The sequence below is a fragment of the Lissotriton helveticus genome, chromosome 5_1, assembly GCF_964261635.1.
Source record: "Lissotriton helveticus chromosome 5_1, aLisHel1.1, whole genome shotgun sequence".
Lineage (NCBI taxonomy): Eukaryota > Metazoa > Chordata > Amphibia > Caudata > Salamandridae > Lissotriton > Lissotriton helveticus.
This window is the reverse complement of record NC_136065.1, coordinates 1,152,624,429-1,152,646,639: the sequence shown is the minus strand read 5'-3', so window position 1 is coordinate 1,152,646,639 and position 22,211 is coordinate 1,152,624,429.

Sequence of the window (22,211 nt, the reverse complement as noted above, 5' to 3'; positions counted from 1 at the left end):
TTTGTGGTACGAAAACAAGCAACTCCACTCTCGAGCCCAGTATCCCTCCCAGCTGCTGAAGGCCCTACGCCGGAGTCCTACGGCTTAACCCAAGAGAAGAACAGACTGTGTCGGTCTGTTTAGGTGTCGGCAGTGGAGAATTCACAATCGACCTGAGTGCACCAGGTGAGTGACTTTTTGATTGAATTGGATAAGGAACTCTTGGAAGAAGTGTTTTCTTTGGTAACCAGTGGCCCCAACTAGAATAGCCAAACAGGCTCAATCAGTATTGGACTATACTATGGTGGACTTAGAGACCTTGCAAACTATTGTGAGTTACAAAATCATTCCCAAACTGGAGAGTGACCACAGCCTGCAAGCCATTGAATTTAGAGTCCAACACAAAAGGGCCACCCCATGCAAAGCCCTGATCGAACCTCCTAGTCTCTACAATCTCAAGAGACTAGTATGGAATGGCAATAACATCAAAGAGATAATGACGTATGTTAAAACTGCACACTCAGAAATGATCAGTGAAGATGCATCCGCCCCCCGGGACAACTGGGAAAGTTTGATCATAACAATAATGGAGAGATTCGCTAACCAAATCCATATCACCTAAGGGAAAACCACCCCAGGTGTCCCTAGGACCAATAGTGCGTAAGAAAAAGTCCCTAAACCAAGAAATCAGAAAGCTACATGCAACAGCCAAGACAAAGGGCCAAGATATTGGTAAACAAATTTACAGTTTAAGACAAAACTACAAAAAAGAAGTATGGTTAGAAAAATCAAAATACCAAACAGATATCTGGCAAGCACTACTAGCAGCCAGCAAATCAAACAACAACGGGAAATGCTGGGCTGAAATAAATAAAGTGGCAAATGGAGCGGACCAGGTCTTCAATGCCAACATTCTGGAGGGAGACTGGATACGGCATATAGAGCAAGCTCAATGTAACAACACTCCAGCACGACGCCCGGACCAGCAGACAACGCAACTAATAATTAACCAAGAAGCAGAGACACAACCTGATGGAAATTGGATAACGCCATCTCAGGTAGTAATAGTACTCAAAAACTTGAGGTCCAAAGACGCCCCAGGCCCAAACGGCCTACTGAATGGTCTGTTCAAACAAGACCAACAGTTTTGGGCAGAATATCTCACCCCACTCTATAACAATGTATTTCAAAACGGAAGTATACCTGAGTCATGGAGAGGCAGCATCTTACATCCTATCTTCAAGGCCGGTACAAGGTCAGATCCTGGCAATTACCGCCTCATCGCACTTATAGATGTCGAGCCCAAAATCTATGCCTCAAATCTTCTGAGGGACCTGGAAGATTGGGTCTGTGCGAACAAGATTCTGCCGATCACGCAGACAGGTTTCAGGCCTGGTACCAATACATCATGCAACCTGCTGGCGCTAAATCTTATGGTGGATAAAGGAAGGGAAAAATCAGCCAAGCTGTACACGTGCTTTGTAGACCTCAAAGCAGCATTCGACACAGTCCCGAGGGAGGCATTATGGCGAAAGATGGCCATTTGGGGAATACCATCAAACCTGTTGCGGGCCTTTATAAACCTATACTCGTACACCTGGGTTAGAATAAAACTAGCCAATGGCGATAGAACGACAGAACAAATCCCCACCTATGTTGGCCTCAAGCAGGGCTGCGTTTTAGCACCAACTCTTTTCAACATTTTTACAGCGGATCTGGACAAGAGCATTGCCGAAATAGAAAGTGATCCACCAAAGTTAGCCAATTACAAAATCAAGAGCATACAGTATGCAGACGACATCGTACTATGCAGTCAGACCCCGCTGGGTCTACAACGTGCCATCACGAAGCTCAACGATTACATCAGTGCACAAGGTTTGCAAAACAATTACAAAAAAACAAAGATAGTCTGTTTTCCCTCGCGGCCAGGGAGAAAATCCTTTAATTAGCACATTGCAGGCAACACAATAGAGCAGACCTCCACTTACAAATACTTGGGAGTAGTAGTCAATGCCAGGTGGTCGCTGAAAGATCATCAGTCATACAGAAAGGCTCAGGCAATCAAACTACGCTATGCACTAAACCTATTAAAAACAAAACTGAATTGTCCATCTAACTTGCATTTGTTGAAGGTAATAGCTGCAAAATGTCTTCCATCTCTTACATATGGGTCGGAACTGTACAAGGGAAACGACGCTAACTTTTTGAACACACAACAATCAGAGCTGTTCAAATACATTTTCCAGATTCCAAGGTTTGTTTCCCAACCACAGATCCGCTTGGAATTTGGTTTACTAAATCAGCATCAAAGCAGACAAGCAGCCATATTAAAAACATGTTGGAAATTAAGATCTGCTGAAGAGAACACGCTCATGGGCCTCTGTTGGTCTGAGATGAACAACCAGAAAAAGTTTTAAAAAACATGGAAAACAGCATGGGAGAGCGCCGTCTCAAATCTTAAGTTGGAAAAGGCATGAAATACAAATCAATCGTTCACGGCCTTTAAAAAAGAGACCAACGCGGCAGCAAAGCAAAGATCATGGGCAACAGACAAAGCTGCTATAGCGAAGAAAAAGCACGGTTGGACTGTGCTGGCCACGTACGGGAAATTGGAGCCGCAACCATATTTAGTTAATCATATATCCCCAGCAGCCCAAAAAACACTTCTAAAATTACGGCTGGGAACCTCCATATTAAAAGATCAGACACCGGCATCGAAACAAACATGGCCGACACCTGTTTGTAGACTATGTGGGCAAATGGATGAAACTATGATACACATACTGTGCATTTGTCCGGCTTTGACAAACCTGAGACGTTATTATTTACTCCACGTATTCCGATTTTCCCAAATTAGATCATGCCGTCCCGCCGTTATGCTAGCGCTGAACAGTTACCAACTGCAGATAGCCTGCAGGGCCACAAGATTTTGTCAAAAGGCACTTCAGTTAATAGTGAACACTGAGAACAAGGATTCCAAAGGTCCGAATTCGACTATGTGAATGTGCAATCAATCATTTCCATGCACAAATACACCATCCACATAGACATTACAGAAAGTTTTCTTTTTTAATGATTCGTCTGCTTGTTCATTATAGTTTTAAATCATGTGTTTTTCTTTTTATGTCATCAATATTGTAAAGGTTTTAATTAACTACAAAAAATAATATTTTTACTTACTTACTTGGTAACGGTTAACTGTTTTTGTTGGTGGCCGGGGAAGCCGGACCACAAGGGAATTTGGGGGGTCTGACGTCGCAGCGAAGTGGCTGTACGGGTACATACCTCACAGACTTGTTTGGTGAAAACTTGAGACCACACCTGGTGCCTTAGCAGTGTACGGAGTTACTCGCTCGGCCCAATCCTCTTCGGGAAAGCCCTGGGAGCAACTGGCTAAGCTAGGGTTCTGGAGCTACGTGCCCAGACGCCCGGCCCAACCAGAACAGGACCATGGGATTCGTGGTCCACCTGCCAGGTGATCTCAGAAGTCTAGTGACTGTTTCTTTTTGTTGTTGAATTTTGTTGGTCCGGAATTCTTTTGAATCGATTCCCCGAACAAGAGTCGACGGGCTCTGTTCGTTTTTGAAGACGTCATTTGCATAAAATAAACACTGGGGAATTATTACCTTGCACTGTTTTACAGCATTTTATTGCAACGATTGGAAGAAAGTGAGAGAGTGAGTGATGAGAAGGACGCGTCCGAATGTGAGTGGGTTTTTAAGTTTGTGAATAGAATCGTGTGATTATTAGAATGTCTTGTTTTAGCAAAATATGTTTTGGGTGCTGCTGTCGGCGAGGTACACGGCTAGAAGAAAGACAGCCTGCCCCTCCCGAGGGCCGTCCCAGTTTTGATATGTATGTCAAACATGGTCTGCAGCCAATTTTATTTAATACCCTTTGGCACAAGTATACAAAGGATAATTCTGATTTACAATGGCCTTTAACGGGGTCATTTGATGAGAAAAAGATTAATTACAAAGAAAATAAATTGTTTATGAAGAAAGCCGTCAGTCGATGTTTGAATCCTTGAACCTATGGTTAAAGGAGGCAAAATGACGACGGATTAGAGAAGAGAAGTTGGGAAAGATCAAAGCAGGACAGACAGTCACCCAGAAGGCCGTAGCTTACGATAAGGGGAGGGTGGAAGAGAACATTGTACGGATGGATAGGCAGTTCCGTTTAGAAACGGATAAAAGTTATGTGGCTCAACCAGATACTGGAGACGAGATAGAAGATTTATTGGAAGCTCGACCACCTCCCCCTTATGCTCCGCAGGGTTTATACCCAGCCGTGCCTTTGGTGCAAGCCGACCAACTTGGAGCAGCATCGGCCGCTGGAGCACTGGTGGGAACGGTTGCCACGGCCCCTGCTGATAGAACGGTATGAAGTGCCTTGCTTCCCCCTCCCACTCTTTGACAGACTACCTCACCCTTGATATCCTTACAGCCGGACGCGGCTGTTCCCTCCCCTTCGCACCCTGTATTTCTCTCCCCTCCGGTTCAGACCGCCATGGATCCATGAAGTATGGCTGGCCTGGATACCACGTCCAAGCGACCTAGCTCTGACTTGAGTAGTTAGCGAGCCTATACTCGGTCGTTGTTGGGTGCGGAAGAAAGGAGGGTCATAATAGTTCAGGCATCCCAGTGGATGCGGAATGCTATTTACACCTTAGAAGACATTTGGAGCACTATGAAAGATTCTGAACCAGTTGCACAACAGCTGGCTCTAGAAAGTATGGCGATCCGACTAATTTCACTATGGGAACAGTGTTTTGAGGAGGGACTCCCTCCTCAGATACTGCGTGATATAAGGGATCGAGCTCATAAATTCCATTTACAAGCTGATGAGGTATATCACAACGTAACAACTCTTCTACATTATCGGGAGCGAATGCACCGAAAATGTGCTGATTGGGGAGCGCAGCACCCCATGAGAGAGGTGCACCCCCTCTTCTATCCCGAGCTACCGGAATTAAGGGATGCCAATAATGCAATAACTAGGGCTCGTGTGGACGCTAGGATTCAGGAACAATGGGTTTATACCCCTTGGAAACGAAGCGAGGTCCTCACACTAAAAGCTCAACTACCCGACCCCCGTAAAAATCCTACTGCCTACTATAAAGAATTGGCCGAGGCTGCTAATTCTGCCATTATGACTATACCTGATATAGAGTTATTTTTGGGTCTTTTGATCCCGGTAGACATCTGGAGACAAATACATGATACGTACCATATTCCCGAATTAGGTGGGACGTGGGACCAATTGAAAAATTGGGACAAGGAGCGAAAGCCTGGAGAAAAACCTAGAGATGAAGTGTTAGCAGTACCAGATAAAATTATTGCATATATGAAGACTCTCCTCCCTCCTCGAAAAGTTGATTGGGACAAATTAACAGCCTGTAAACAAAAGAAAGATGAGAGTGTGTCAGATTTCTTTACTAGATTTGAAAAAGTATTTATAGATTTCAGTGCACAGGACCTATCCACGGAAGGGGGGATACGGTTGTTTGTGAACAGGTTTGTTACAAATTTGCTCCCAGAAGTTATGTCCCGCCTCCAAGCGGCTAAGAGCACATGGACTACGGCCGCTCCGTCTGTAATTCTCAGTATGGCCCAATATTATGAACATCGAGAAAATGAAAGTAAAGAAAAATCAGAGAAAAAGACTAAGGACTTAAAGACTAGAGTACTGTTGCAGCAAGTTAGTAGAGGACAAAGTGCAGGACGGGGAGTGCGTGGCTCGTTTCAGAGGGGTGCAGTAGCGGGACGAGGTAGAGGAGGTACACCGAACATTGGTATAAATCAATGTTCCTATTGTAAGCAGGAAGGACATTGGAGGGCGGATTGCCCTCTGTTGCTGGCGAGAAATGGTCCTAATAGAGGACGGGGAAGGGGTTGAGGAAATATCGACCGAAATAGCATGCGAAGAGAGGATATGCAACATGAGGGTTCTCGAAAGAATTATTTTGATGATCCCCAGAACAGACAGTATTACAACGAGACTTATAGAGATGATGTGTACGATGGACAAGACTATGCATGAGACAGCCATGGACAGAGCGGGGCCCATATTACAGTACCAGTTGACCAGGAGGGACCTTATGTACAAGGAGAACTGTTGGGAACATCGGGAAAATTTCTAGTGGATACTGGGGCAATGAATAGTTCAGTTGCCCATACACTGGTCCCAGGGGCTGCTCTGTCTGGCCAAAATAATGTATCAGTAGGATTCTCTGGAATACCGGTGGTAAGCCCCGTTTCGAAACCCCTGCCTTTTACCATAGGCCCCATTTCCATACATACGTCTTTTCTCTTGACTTCTAATTGTGGCGAAAACCTTTTGGGCTTGGACATTTTGAAAAAGTTAAATGCACGGGTTTATTGTTCCGCTGATGGTGTTTATCTCACCATGCAGAAGCCACCTGTAAAAGCAGCTAAATATTTTGCTAAAAATGAGAACCTTCTCCCTGAGTTCTCTACAATCCCTCGGATACTGTGGGCTACAGGAGACACTGATGTCGGTCTGTTAAGAATAGCCCCGTGTCAATAACCTTGAAACCTAATGCCCAGCTGCCCCCCATTCCTCAGTATAAAATTTCACCAGAAGGTGAACAGGCCTTGTTGCACATTATTCGAGGCTTCATTCAAAGGGGTGTAGTAGAAGAGACAGCTGCTAACGTTTGTAACAGTCCGATTTTGCCGATTTTGAAAAAGACACCAATTGATGGTGCCCGGATTATAAGAATACATATCGTTTTGTAATTAACCTCTGGGAAGTCAACAAAATAGTGGTCCCACAATACCCAGTGGTACCATATATTACTGCAATATTAATCATGATTCCCCCTACGGCTAAATATTTTTCAGTAATTGATCTAAAGAACGCTTTCTTTAGTATTCCAATTCACCCTAATAGTAGACATATTTTCGGATTCTCATTAGCTGGCCGAAGCTTTAGATTTACACGCGCACCTCAAAGCTATACAGAAAGTCCTAGCATATATAGCCAGGCCTTGAAGGCAGTTCTTGATGAATTAATCTTGCCAGAGGAAGGCTGTAAAGAAGCAACAGTTAAATTGTTGAAACATTTGGCTGATAAAGGAAATAAAGTCTCCCTTTCCAAATTCCAATATTGTCGAAACTAAGTGACCTACCTTGGCCACTTACTGTCAAAAGCGGGGAGACGATTGACTCCAGAACGAATATCTGTAATAACTAACATGCCTGTACCTCGTACTCAACGTGATATTCGTGCTTTTCTTGGCATAACCTCTTACTGTCGCCAGTGGATTCCTAACTATTCACTCCTCTCTAAACCCTTGTTGTATTTGACGACCAAAGATGTGCATGAACCCTTACCCTGGACGGATGAATGTCAAGAAGCCTTTGATTCTTTAAAGTCTGCTCTTTGTTCTGCACCTGTCTTGGGTACTCCGGATTACCGGAAGCCTTTTTCACTTTATGTGCACGAGGTGGACGGTTCTTCGCTTTCAGTGTTAACGCAGGGTTTCGGCGGAAAGCAAAGACCCTGCGCATTCTTTTCATCAGTCTTGGATACTGTTGCACGAGCTCTCCCGAGTTGTCTGAGGGCCACTGCTGCAGTAGCAGTGGCCATCCAACAATGGGAAGGAATAGTCCTGAACACGGACCTCACAGTCATGGTACCGCTTGCTGTGGATATTCTTTTGAATAGAACTAAGACCCAGCACCTTACGATTGCTCGACTAACGGGATATGAGTTAACCTTGCTTGCACCCCCATATCACGATTAAAAGGTGTGCTACTTTGAACCCAGCTACATTATTGCCTCTCCCTTCAAATGATGGAAAGGACGACGTCCATGATTGTATATTTAGAACTGAAGAAGAAACAAAAGAGCGTGTAGATCTCACTGACACCCCTTTACCAGAACCCCAAGGAGAGTTGTATGTAGATGGTTCTTGTTTTAAGTTACCAGATGGTACTACGACAGCTGCATATGCTGTTACAACATTAGAGACTGTGGTGGAAACCGCAAGGATTTCTCATCACTCAGCTCAGGCAGCGGAACTAATAGCCTTGTTAAGAGCATGCGAGTTGAGTGAAGGGCTTAGGGTGAACATTTTTACAGACAGCTGGTACACCTTTGGCGTGGCCCATAGCTTTGGGAGGCTGTGGAGGGAGAGGGGTTTCTTTACCACCCATGGCCAGAAAATTCAACATGGTCCTTTAATTGATCGATTGTTATTTGCTTGGACACTACCAGAGAAAGTAGCCATCATTAAATGCAGCGCCCATGAGAAAGTCATTGATTCTACTGGAAAGGGAAATGCTTTTGCTGATTCGGTAGCTAAAGAAACGGCTCAAACTAGAATGACTCCCATGTTTCCTAGTACTTCGGCTCGGTGGGTGGCGGAAACATCCTTGTTGGATAATACTATTGAACGTGTGAGAGAACTACAGAAGGTGGCCACTATAGATGAAGTACAGAGATGGGAATAGGAAGTAGGAAAATTTGAAAAAAATAAATGTTGGATAGATCGATCTGAGAAGCAGCGATAGTTACTTCCTAATGCATTGGTATATGCTGTAGTGACTATGGTCCATGGCCCAGCCCATATAGGTGCGAAAGGTATTTGTGCTGTGTTGGACCCAGTCTGGAATAACCCAAACATTCCCAGGACTGCAGCACACATAGTTAAATATTGCCCTGTGTGTCTACGTTACAAACTCGGGGGTAGAGAATCTGTCCTGAGTGGAAATTTTGCACCACCATCTCTGCCTTTCGAGGTAATACAAATTGATTACATTCAAATGGAAAGAGTGAATAATTTGAAGTATGTATTGGTGGTGGTATGCGCTTTTAGTAAATGGGTTGAAGCCACCCCACTAAAGAAGCCACCGCAGTTGCAACTGCCAAAGCCCTGATTAAAGAATTTTCCCCCGATACTGTTTGCCCCGGATTATTTGGTCCGACAACGGGCCACATTTGAATGCTTTGTTAGTTCAAAGTGTCTGTGAAGGTTTGCAAGTCAAACAAAAGTTTCATGCAGCCAGACATCCCCAGTGAGCTGGTCTGGTCGAAAAATATAACGGCACTTTGAAATTGATAATGGCCAAGATCTGTGCAAGTACTGGATTAAAGTGGCCCGATGCACTCCCATTAGCATTGTTGTCCCTAAGAACAACTCCTCACACCAGAACTGGTTTGTCACCTTATGAAGTGATCTTTGGCCGCCCGCCAATGTGTGGGGGGGTCCCCAGACCCCGATCCTTTAGGGATATTGATTACCCTTTGATGACAGACTACTTGTATGCTTTGAATAAAGAATTGCGTTCTATTCATCAACAGGTATCGGACACATTGCAGCCACCACCGGAGGGTCCTGGACATCGTCTGGAGCCGGGCCAGTGGGTCTTGGTGAAGAACTATCAACGGAAATCGAGTTTGGAACCGAAGTGGTCCGACCCTTATCAAATCATCTTGGCAACGAGGTCGGCGGTGAAAGTGCATGGGCGAAAGCACTGGATCCACATCAGCCATCTGAAACGTCTGCCGCTGCCTTTGCCCTTTGATTTACAAAACCGCGAAGGAATTCCGAGCCAAGAAGGAGAGCTGATTTAAAGCTTTGTGCCCTTTTCAGACGCCCAGGAAAAAGGGCAGCCAAGTGAAGTGTTGCCCACAGGTGAAAGGGCGGCGGCTCAACCAGCAGAGGCTGTTGTTCCTGGTGCATCACAGGTTTCCAATGCATCAGATGCCCTTGCAGCAGAATTGTTTTCTGACCAGGAGCAACCTGGTCATTGTAAATATGACCTGCGGCCCCGAAAACAGCACGGTGCCCCAGTTTCTAATGGTAGGGCTAGACAAAGACTTGAGTTGAGGAACATCGGATAGAAATACTGGGGTACTAAGCGAGACACTGGACGGAACCCGTTGAGAGCTTGGAACACTGTGCTAAATAGCTCTGTTCAGAGAGAAAGACTGAGTTAAGGGCCGCGGTCGTTCTACTGGAAAATAAAAGTTGTTTTTTCTTTGATGAACGATAGGAGTCTACCTGTGAGGCTCTAAACGGACACAGGGAGAAGATCCCTTAGTGGGAAGAAGAAGAACTAAGCATGGGCGTAAAATCTGTTCCGCTCGCGGATTTTGCGGATTTTCGGCAAATTCGCAATCCGCGAACACTCGCGAACTTGCCAAAAATTCATAAATCCGTGCGAAGCGGAGTTTTTGCTTGGTCGCACTTGCCAACTAGAATACTATACAATTTCGCGGGAGTAAACACTTGCGAACACGTAGATGCGGCGGGCAGCGACAATCTCGCAATTGCGAGATTGCAAAATTTGCAATTTCGCACAAGAAATCCACCAGCAGGCAGCATAAACCTTGAAAATTATGATTTTTATCAGAATAACTCCTCAGGTTGACATTTGCCTGCAGTTTTTTTTTGCAAGGAGTCCATTTTGGGGGGTGGGGGTGGGAGGAAGGAAGTGCCCCACAGTCTCCAACTTCCTGTTCCTGTCCAGCAGGCTCCTCCCAGTGCTTTCTTCATGTGCTGGTCACTTTGATTTGGATCTTGACCTGGAAGGATTACTTTTTGTGGATGCTGCTGCTGAAAGCATTCAGCAGGTGCAAAAGTTCAATCTTATCATTAGTAACCATTCCCTGTAGTGCCTGGAAGGATTACTTTTTGTGGATGCTGCTGGATATTTGGATTTTTGCAAAACTGAAATCACTCAGCAGGTGCAAAAGTTCAATCTTATCATTAGTAACCATTCCCTGTAGTGCTTCCTGAGGGGCCCCTTCAGAGTTCAGTTGCCTACTTGCAACTATTCTATGACCCTGCTCTGACCCTCACAGCGGGCTCAGAGAATAGCTACAAGTATACAACAAAGGTCCTGTTAAAAAAATTACACTGCAACAGAAAGCAATTACAGATAAGGAAGCAGGTGCCAGCCTGGAAGTTCAAATTCAGTGACACATTATTCAGCCCCTAATTCATTCATGTCAGTTGAGGCAGGGCAGGTGTGCTTTTCCCCCCATAATCTACAGTGATGAACTAGAGGGTGGCATGGGTGAGCCAGAGGGTGGAATGGGTGAGCCAGAGGGTGGCAGTGGTGAAACTGAGGGTGGCAGTGGTGAAACAGAGGGTGCTGTGATGAGCCAGACGTAGAAACAACATGGTCGCGACCGTTGCTACCCGACAAGTAAGTTCGCGTTTGCGAACTGGTAAAAAACCCTTGCGAAATGGCAGAAACACTTGCAAACACAAAAAAAAGGAATCCGCAAAATTCGCGAGAGTTCGCGGATTTTGCGGATTGCGAATCCGTAAATACGCAATTTCGCGGATTGCCAATTCGCAAAATCCGCCCATGCTTAAGAAGAACCCCTCTGGTGGTGTGCGTGCTTTGTGGATACAAGATTCGTTTTGGACTTTTAGAGAGAGACCAAGTTAGATTTTGGACTTTTAGAGAGCATGTTTCCTTTTGCTCGATTTGCAATGGAGGATGAACGACCACTTGCCCCTCGGCGGTATATTGATAATATGCAATTATTTTCCGATGGCCTACCAGAGTGAAGGAGGCATTTTGTTTTTTTTATTGTCATAATCACAGTAATTTTGATGTGTGTATTTGTGTACTTAGAATTCCAACACCCTGTACAGGAACTGCTAGGGACTACCCCAGCTCCAGAAGAACACCTCTTTTATTCCTTACCTCCACATAAGGCTAGGCATAGAGAAACATATGCGAAAAATGTTTTTATTGAAATGTTACATCAGACCCATAGTACAACAAATAGAACGAATTGCTGGGTTTGTGGGTTGCTCCCGTCAGTAATGCATCAGCATGAATTGTTAATTTCCTTACCCTTGTCACACTTAGCTAGCTGTGAAGCCTGGTTCCAATTATTGTCACTAATGTATTCTCATTATGTAGCTAATCCTAAAATATATACTGAAAAAGATTATGAGGCTATCCTGAAGTACATAGAGCAGCATCAGGGATTTGATGCCGAAGGAAATGGAGGAGAAGGGTCCCTGGATCCAGATGCTTGCATGAATGTATATACCGAATATAAAAATGCTACGTGTGTCATGGGTGCACATGCTGCCTTAAGTTAAGATACTCCTTCAATGCCTGGTGGTACTCCTCCTTCAATGCCTGTGGGCTTGTTAAATCATTTTTCAGTATAACTCAGTTGTGAATAATATTGCTGGATTGTGTTCTTGCAGCCACCTATGTTTGTTTGGTCATGGTATTGCTGGATTACGTTCTTACAGCTGACAATGCTTGTTTTGTCACGAGCGTAGTCTCACGTTCAAGCCTGCCAACAACGACTTTTGATGCACACATGAGAAGGAGCCTACGCCCTGAGCCGATGCCTTAAACAGAGACTATATAAGCAGTGCCCCCACACACAGTGATGCTTTGCTTCGTTTTCAAGCATCACCGCGAGCTTCCTGATCCTTAGCATTGGTCCGCCTGAATTCCCCGTCTTGATCCTGCATTTCCAGCCTCTATCCTGTTATCCTTCTTCCGTAAGCCCTCTCCTCCCCTCGTCAGGATTTCCGGCTGGATTCCGTCACTTTCTCCCACAAGCCATCCCTGCTCCCGCTTCATACCCTGCCCAAACTTACCTGTTCCTGCCATCTCTGCTGATATTCGGAACTCGTCCAGGACCCCAGCTTCTCCTTGTTTGGTTCCGGTTGGTTTTTTCTTCACAAACTTCCGTTTCCTGAAAACAAACAGTAAGAGACAAGTTGCTATGCAACGGAGTAACAAAACAAGCCTTGGTTAAGACTTTAGAGTTAACTAAAAGGCTTCTTGTGAATGTGCTTTTTAAACACTGTTATTTATGTGTGTTAAGTCAAAAGCTACTTGCATTGTTAATGTTAATACCTTGAGCAACCAATGTTCTAAGTTTGCGCAGTAGTGACTAAAACTACTAAAGGACAACTATTGATACTGGTCAGCATCTGCAATTAAAAGACTCTAATTAAGAAAGTACTAGAGAATGTGTATCAATGTTTAAGTACTGAATTCCTTTAGAGTGGACGTTGTTTGTTTTGCTTTTCTTTTTTCTTTTTCTTTTGACTCTACAGAACCCATTTTACGGACTACAAGTTCTTAATGCAAGGTAGGGGTTTGACATGTGATTAGTTATTTTAACCCATTACTAATAACTAACCAGTTGACTCATAACAATATTTAATGATCTAGACTGACCTAATTTGTATTGTTTCTTATAAGGGCAAAGTCAGAACACAGCGCCTTGCAATATTAGGAGTGTTAGAATGGGCTTTAACTGAAATGGTATGTACAGATTACGTTCAAGTTTAAAGAGTATTGATATGTTACAAGGTTACAAGGTACATCCCTATTTATGAGTGTGTCCTGTTTGCACAGTTACTAGTGGTTGAACATTACCGACCGCCTTGAAGCCCAGAACACTTCAAGAGAAAACTAGCTGACATCTCAGAAGAGATCCAGTGTTTGTTTGTTTTCTCTGTCCACTTCCCCTTTCCCTTGGGGGATAACCAGTTTAGTCAAGTGTACTCCTCCTTGCTATCTGGTTAACTCACGAGGGAGTTGGGAGTTTGCAGCGCCAAGAAGGAAACAACAGGAACCTCGTGGATGAACGCTTAACAACGTGGTTACAAGAAGAAATGCAGGATTTTGAGCTTTTCAACTCTACCATGTATTTTCAACATTTCAAAGAACGAAATGTCACAAATGACAAAGCCTTGCCAATTACCATTATAAACACCACTGCCCCCTTTTGCATCCAGGGACTAGGTCATGTTAAAGTAGGGAGCAGTAAGTGTAATTATACCTACACCCTTCAGACGTATAGCACTCCCCCCGTGATCACTCCTCCTAATGTGTATTTTGTACGTGGGGAAAACGCATATACTTGGCTTCCCCGGGGATGGGCAGGACGGTGTTACCTTTCATTTCTGTACCCCCCAGTTTATATTGCCCCTTCTAATTATCATAAGACACATCGCTTAGTTAAAAGGGAGATAGAATCTAACCGAAGTATTAGGAGCTTTGATACTGATAGCACTGATCAAACTGATACCTCCTTACAGCAGTTTGAGGATTTTGCCAAAGGTCTTACCCCATTTTTGGGAACCAATTTTTAATAGTCGTAGCATAAGACGCCTGTCGAGGATAGTGGAAAATGTGGTGCAGACCACTACTGGGATTTTGACTAATCTTACTGTTGAGCTTCAGGCGGCGAGGCTTGTTTCGCTTCAGAACCGGATGGTTCTTGACGTCATCCTCGCCGATAGGGGAGGAGCCTGTCGCGTGATCGACAGCTCTTGTGTTTTCATTCCCGATTCGGTCCCCGACCATACATCTAGCCATTCAGAAATTACATCGGTTAGCTAGTGAAGTCCATGTCGACAATGGTACCTGGTCCCTTAGTGGATGGTTCTGGGGTCTTTTAGCTACCTGGGGTTGGAAAATATTTATGGTGCTTGCTGGAGCCTTTGGAGTCATATTTACTTGCTGCCTGTGTCTCCAATGTGGCCCGGCTTGCTGTTTTTTCTGTGCAGCAAGAATAATGTCTGCTTTAAACTTTTCTTGTCAGGCCAAAGTCGAAAAACAAATGATTCAGAAGGAGGTTTCAGATCTTATGCAGATCGATGAGGGAGTATTCGTAGAATGAATCTAGTTATATTGGCTATAGTAGGCCAAAAGGGCCGTCTGATGGGATATAAATTCGATAAACACATATTGTTGGCCTAATATATACAATATAACCGTATAACTGTATGATTAGCATGGCATCATTTTGTTGTATTAATGTAGTATGAAATGATTCACTTTTAGCTTGCCTAAACCTATTTATATGATCGAAGCCATTTTGTTTCGTTTCTCTATATGTAAGTACTGTTTCCCTGAAATCACGTGATTAAGCTTTCTGCACGAAACCACAATGGCCGGTTTAGCTGTCTGCTCCTCCTGCTAGTTTGTAGCTCAGGGAAACCCAAGGTCACACTTGCCCGTCTTGTGGGATGCGCACATTCTAGCAGATCCCGTTGCTGTACTCCCTGAGCTACGGATAGAAAGGGAGGCACCTTACTGAGCTGCCCCCGGAATAGCTTAGGCCTAAGCTACTAGCAATCAATTGTGCCTTATATAGGTTTTCCTGCTGGCTCACTGACAACTTGTATTTCTCCAAGTAAGGTGCCATTGTGGGGTGTGTGAAACGTATACATGCTTTGTCTCATTTTTATGAAGTCAGTCTCCTCTGCGCACCTCTGAGGGTCGTGTAGACTGAGGCTCCCCTGTCAGGGCTTGTATTTGCTGAATAAACGATTGAACCTTCTCCATTGCCGACTGAATTCTTATTAAAGATATTGGTATATGGCCATTGGTGAGTATGGTCCATTAGTATAATATTTTATTCCTTCACTATGATCTTCCATACTTCACTCTACCCCACCACAATCTATTCCACTCCAATCTACCACAATCCACCCCACTCCACTCCAATCTACAACGTTCCAATCCTTCCAATGTACCCCACACCACTCTTATCTACCCTACTCCACTCTACCCAAATCTACTGCTCTCTACTTCACGTCAATCAACCTCACCTCACCCCAATCTAACCTATTCCAATCTACCCCTCCCCAATTTACCCCATCTACTCCACTGCCCTCTACTTCACTCCATTCTACTCGACCCCACTTCCCCTCACTACACTCCACTCTACCCCACCCCACTGCAATGTGCCCCACCCAACTCTACCTCACCTCACCCCACTCTACCCCACCCCACCCATTCCAATCCAACCCGCTCCACTCCAATCTACCCCACTCCACTTCAATCTATCCATTCCACTCCAATCTATCCCACTCTATTCCAGTCTACCCCACTACATTCCAATCTACCCTACTCTAATTGACTCAATCTACCCCACTCCACTTCAGTCAACCCCACTCCACTCTTCCCCAGTCTATCACACCTCACTCTAATCTCAACTCCACTCCAATCTACACCACTTTGCCCCAATCTACCCTTCTCCAATCTTCCCACTGCCATCCGTCCAATATATCCCACTCCACTATACCCCAAAACTACCGCACTCCATTCCACTCTCCCCAATCTACCCCACTCCCCTTTACTACAACCTACGGCATGCCACCCAAACCTACTCCACTCCAGTCCAGGCAAACCCACTTCACCCCAATTCACCTCACTCCAATCTACCAATCCAATCTGCCCCACTCCAATGTACCCCCCACTACTCCACTCCAATCTACTCCACTCAAGTCTACCCCACCCTAACCCAAACCACCCCACTCCAATCTACCGTACACCATTCCAATCTACCATAGTCTGCTCAATCCAACTCCACTGCATTCTACTGCACTCCAGTCTACTACAATCCACTCCAATCTATCCCACTCCAATCTACCCCAATCTACTCCCCATCAATTGACCCAACTCTATCCCAATCTACCCCACTCCTTCCCTCTCCAATCTATCACACCCCATCAGAAACTATTCCACTCAGAACAATCTCAATCTATCCCAACTCCACTACATTCCATTCTACTATACTATAATCCACCTAATCTACCCCACTCCAATCTACCGACTCCACTCCACTCTAATCTACCCCAATCCACCCCACTCCGCTCTTCCCCAATCTACAACATGCCACTCCAGTCTACCCAAATAAATGTCACTCCACTCTACCTCAATTGACCCTGATTTACTCTACTCCTATCTACCCCACTTCCAATCTACCCATCTCTAATTTACCTCCATCTACTCTACTCCAGTCTACCCCATTCCACCCCAATCAACCCGCTTCCTTCTAACACGCTACTCTAACCAACTCCCCCACTCCATGGTACGGCATTCCAATCTACCCCAACCCAATCTACCCCAAGCTTCCTCAATCCTCCCTGCTCCATTCTACCCCACTATGCCCCCACTCCACTTGATGCCAATCTACCCCATTCCACTCAACCCCAATCTACCCCACTCAAGTTGACCCCACCTCACCCGACTCCACACCACTAACTTTTACACATTTTGAACAGCAGCCACATGGGTGTACACAATGGCTAAACACATTGCCACAACCAATAGCTCTTCTATAGGCAAGACCTATTGGCTTTGCTGATGCTTGTTTACATTATAAGGTATCAGCTATATCTTAGTATCTCCAGTACCAGGAATACATGAACAGTCTATTAGCGTCTAGAAGTCACAAGAGAACGTTGCGCTTTACAAGTCCAAGTAAAATATCATCTCATCTCACATAATGAAGAGGCTCGTTTTTAGTTAAAAAGCGGCATTAATGTGCCACGCATTTCCCTGTCCTGTAAGAACGCACGAGGAGACTTGATCCATCACTCATTCCAAGCACATCTGTTTCCCAGGGGCACGGAGTGTAATAGTAATTGAATGCGGAGGAATCTACAGAACAGGTGTTTATTAGCTAATGATATTTAGTTTGTAAATCAGCTGCATCTTTATGGATATTTGATTAACATCATTTTTTTTAATCCACTGGTAACTCACATAATTACATATTTAATGCTTTAAACTAAGAACATGGAATGTGGTTTTGGTTGCTGCAGCTCCTTCCACGTACCCCCACGTTCCTGCCCTGCTGTAAAGCTGTCTGCGCACCTGTGGCTTGCTGGAAAGCTGGCACGTGCTCGTGCTCCGAGGACCTCGATAGATCGGATTGCTAATTCACTCTGAACTGCCCGATAGCAATTAACAATTTCCAATATTGTCCTCCTTCCTCCAGCCATTTGTTTCATTATCACATCTGGGGAGAATAAAAAAAAAGATAGTGAGAGAGAAAGAGAGCGCAAAAGGCACGCGCGTCTTCTACAGCATTGCTAGCCGCTCATTAATTACAAACGGCTCTCAGGCATGCACGTGACGCTAACCAGGAGCTGTAATCGGGCCCTGATGGGAAATGTTACGTGTCCGCTCTGTGCAGTCTGCTAGGAGGAGATTAGAAGCGGCATTTTACAGTGGAGTAAACAGGATTTTACCAGATAAACACGTTTTAAAATTGAAGTCTCCGATCCATCTTGGAGGCGCGTTTTTATTTTCCGGAGAGCCAAGAGCATCCCACGTGGTCGCGATTGCAGTTGTTGTGCGTTTTTTTCTAAATGTTCGGCCATCTGTTCGTGTGTAGGTCACCTGGAGCATTGTGCTGATGTAATTAACCATCTGCAGTAGCAGAGCCCGCTCGATACATCCGGTTGGGGTGGCGGGACCTACAGAGACCATGAACAGGTTTACTACCGCCTAGCGCCGCTCTGTGCAGAGGCAGCGCTGTAATTAAAGCAATATATTTTGCCGGCGCTATGCTGGCAGTGGAGGTGTTTCGTCTCAGCTGCCGGGAGGAGAGTAGGCTAGGGATTCCGGCCAATTTACTGTCAAATTATTGCTGATTGCCCCTGCTGTTGGCTGTCTTTACTCCACACCGTGCCTTTGCAGGGGGCCACAGCTATTTACAAGATTGCCACTGCCAGGTAGTGGGCTACGGTTGATTTGTGAAAAGCCAAGCCACTTGCCCAGAGGCTCTGACGGTAAGACGAAACCCAGGAGACAGGAAACTGCAGCTTCCGTGTAAGTGAAGACGACCTCAAGAGGAAAGGCAGCATATTACTAATTACATTTGTTTGAAAAGGCCTGAAGAACACATCGTACCAGCCACCTTCTTTCAAATATTTACAGGCTTATTCAGAGTCTAGGTGTATTACTGGGATTGGGAAAAAGTATGAAAATAACAGATACACCTGCTCAAAGAAATGGGCAAAGAAAACAAGTGGCATAGCTCCTAAGATGCATGCATTCACAAATGCAGCACGCGGACATACTGCATGCAATATTACTGCATGCAGGTGAGAGTTTGCTAACATGTTAACCAATGCTCTATTACTTACCGGTAATCTTCATTACTCCGGCTCCCGTTGTCCTCGTCCCATTCATTTACAAAGTGGAGATAACAATCTCCCGCCAGAAAAAAAGACAGGAGGAATGCTAGGACCCTAATACTGCCCCTCCCACCGGGAGTACATAAGCAGTACTTACCCAGCATTCCGCCTGTGCAACCAAGCCCCTACAGGAATGCCGGCCGCCCGGAAGGGAGGGGCGTATGAATGGGACGAGGACAACGGGACCCGGAGTAATGAAGATTATCGGTAAGTAATGGAGCATTACCCCCAGGTCACTTATGTCCTCGTCCTATTCATATACAAAGTGGAGAATACCAAAGCAAAAAAACGACTTACCGAACCCACAAGTGCACCCTGGAAACCACAGCAAACGCAGCAACCCAAGGGAGCACAGAAAAGGCAGGAACCGCAAAAAGCAACTGGGCCACCATCCCAGAACAGGACCGCAGGGACACAAACAAGGACCAGACACAACCAAGAACAAGCATTTGCAATGCAATAGGTCTCGAAGCATTTAAGTTTGAGTTGCTGGCATTGTAAATGACAATGCTTTGCATAATTTTTTTTTGTTGGTGTCCGTGTGTGCATGGCAGTGGTGGTGTCTGTCTGTGCATGCCGGTGGTGGTGTCTGTGTGTGCATGGCAGTGGTGGTGTCCGTGTGTGTATGGGAGTGGTGGTGTCCATGTGTGCATGGCAGTGGTGGTGTCCGTGTGTGCATGCCAGTGGTGGTGTCCATGTGTGCATGGCAGTGGTGGTGTTCGTGTGTGTATGGGAGTGGTGGTGTCCGTGTGTGCATGGCAGTGGTGATGTCCGTGTGTGCATGGCAGTGGTGGTGTCCGTGTGTGCATGGCAGTGGTGGTGTCCGTGTGTGTGTATGGCAGTGGTGGTGTCCGTGTGTGCATGGCAGTGGCGGTTTCCCTGTGTGTATGGCAGTGGTGGTGTCCGTGTGTGCATGGCAGTGGTGGTGTCTGTGTCTGCATGGCAGTGGTGGTTTCCGTGTGTGCAAGGCAGTGGTGGTGGTGGTGTCTGTGTGTGCATGGCTGTGGTGGTGTTCATGTGTGTGAATGGCAGTGGTGATGTCCGTGTGTGCATAGCAGTGGTCGTTTCCCTCTGTGTATGACAGTGGTGGTGTCCGTGTGTGCATGGCAGTGGTGGTGTCTGTGTCTGCATGGCAGTGGTGGTTTATGTGTGTGCAAGGCAGTGGTGGTGTCTGTGTGTGCATGGCAGTGGTGGTGTCTGTGTGTGCATGGCAGTGGTGGTGTCCGTGTGTGTATGGCAGTGGTGGTGTCTACACAGATTGTAAGAGGACATCTACAATAGATTTAATATGTTTTTCAAGTCTTTTGAATCGGTTCATATTTTCCTCAACACAGTCTCTCATTGATTGAGCCTGAGGGCTACCATTTTTTGCATTCACCTTCTTTGGGAAGCAGCATTTTGATCAATAATTTTGCAGGAGGATGAAGACAGGCTTATTCTGGGGAGACTGCAAAGGAAAAAAACACCTAGTTTGATATGCTGTTTCTAGTAAACAGATTTTTGTCCCAAGATATATCTTTTTAATGAGAGGAACTCAGAAACACACCTTGCATGAACTCGCAATAACATCCTTCAAGAGGAATGTGTTTGCTCACGTGTCCAAACATGCAAGCAAATAAACCACACCTTAATCTTTGACCGTATTCTTTAGTGTTTGAGGGAGAAAAAGCAGCGTGGATAGTAGTTTACTGAATTGCAGTCCTATGAGGTATAGTAACGGCAGGAAGTCACGTGACCTGCCAAGTCCACCAAGTGGTCAGGGCGAAGCCAGTGATTGGCTTCAGGCCCAGACCCCAGGACCCCCAGAGGACAGGTATCAACATCATAGAGCCCGCCTTCACAATACGCACTAATTGGCAGCCCATTGTTGCGGGCTATCCCTGGAGGTTGGCAGAGAGCGGAATGGCACAAAATCTGCACCAAACGCTCGCCCATGAAGTAGCTTGCCGCTAATCAGGCCTGGAGGTCCACAAACAGAGCACTGTCCGGCCTCTCCCATCGCGCCCTCCCTCTGCCAGTTCTTCAGTCCTGTAAGAAGGCCTTCCCTTCTAGTGCTTTTAATGCGACTCCTTTCATGGGCACAGAATGGACTTACAGTCAAGCCCCGGCTCTGATTACACGCGTGAAAACCTGTCTAAAAACATGCAAAGTCTTTTTTATTCATGTGCTTGACATTCACCTTCCGCTTGTCCTCGGTCCTTTTGACTGCTCTCAGTCGGGGCCCTTGGTGGGTTTTTTGGTGTTGCCACGCTGCAGCATTTGGCAGCAATTAAAAGGATTTCTGTGTGAAGCTCGGTGAAAGCCACATTCGGTAGCGGAAATAATACACGTCGTGCTTGCAATGCACCAGCATTGGCAGTGCCAGACCCATGAGGCGTGACAGCATCTCTACCACCTCCCCCTAGCAACCCACTATCTTTGGGCCATGGCATATATAGGAAGTCATTTAAAGCCATAGAAAGAAAATAAAGAAAACAAATAAAAAAATACAAAATAAAAGAAATAGCATCGCGGACAACGGGAGGGCGGGCGGAGAAGGCATGGACAAGGGTGCGTGGGTGGGGAAGGCACGGACAATGGGAGGCAGAATGAGGGGGTATTTTGAAGGCACAGAGTTGAAGCGCCATGAACGATGTGCAGCCTCACCGGAAGTCAGGCAAAGTCGCCTGTGACGGGGGCAGGGCCGCGTCCGGACCAGAAGAGGAGGCAGGCGGAGTGAAAGCGTCTCGCGGCCCGGGGCTCCTGTGAGCGGTGGAGAGCCCCGGGGCTGCCAGAAGGAGGTTGCGCAAGTGTTGCACATGCCAGGTGCCTGCCGCGTGCGGAGAGCGGAGTCCCCCAAAATTGGCCCGGTAAGTTGAAAAGGGCTGGAGGGGGGGGCTCGGTGCACTCATGTGTGTGTGCTTGGGTGTGTATGCATGTGTGCGACGGCGGTGGGAGCAGGGTGCACTCGTGTGTGTGTGCGCGCATGTGTGTATGTGTGCGGGGGGTGTGTGTATCTGTATGTATGTGCGTGCGTGCATGGGCGCTCGTGTGTCTGTCTGTGTGTATGCGCAGGCGTGTGTGGTGTTTCGAGCTTCCCAGGCGACAGCGCCTGGCCACATCGCGCGTTCGCGTGACAGTTTCAAATCGCCTCCAAGGCGATGCGCGCGGCCAGGATTGTCTCCTGGGAAGCAGACACGGCGACAAAAGGTTCTCGGCGAGAACGCGCTTCCGCGCGCTTAGCCGAGACCTAAAAAAACAGAAGGCCGGAGCCACGACAAGG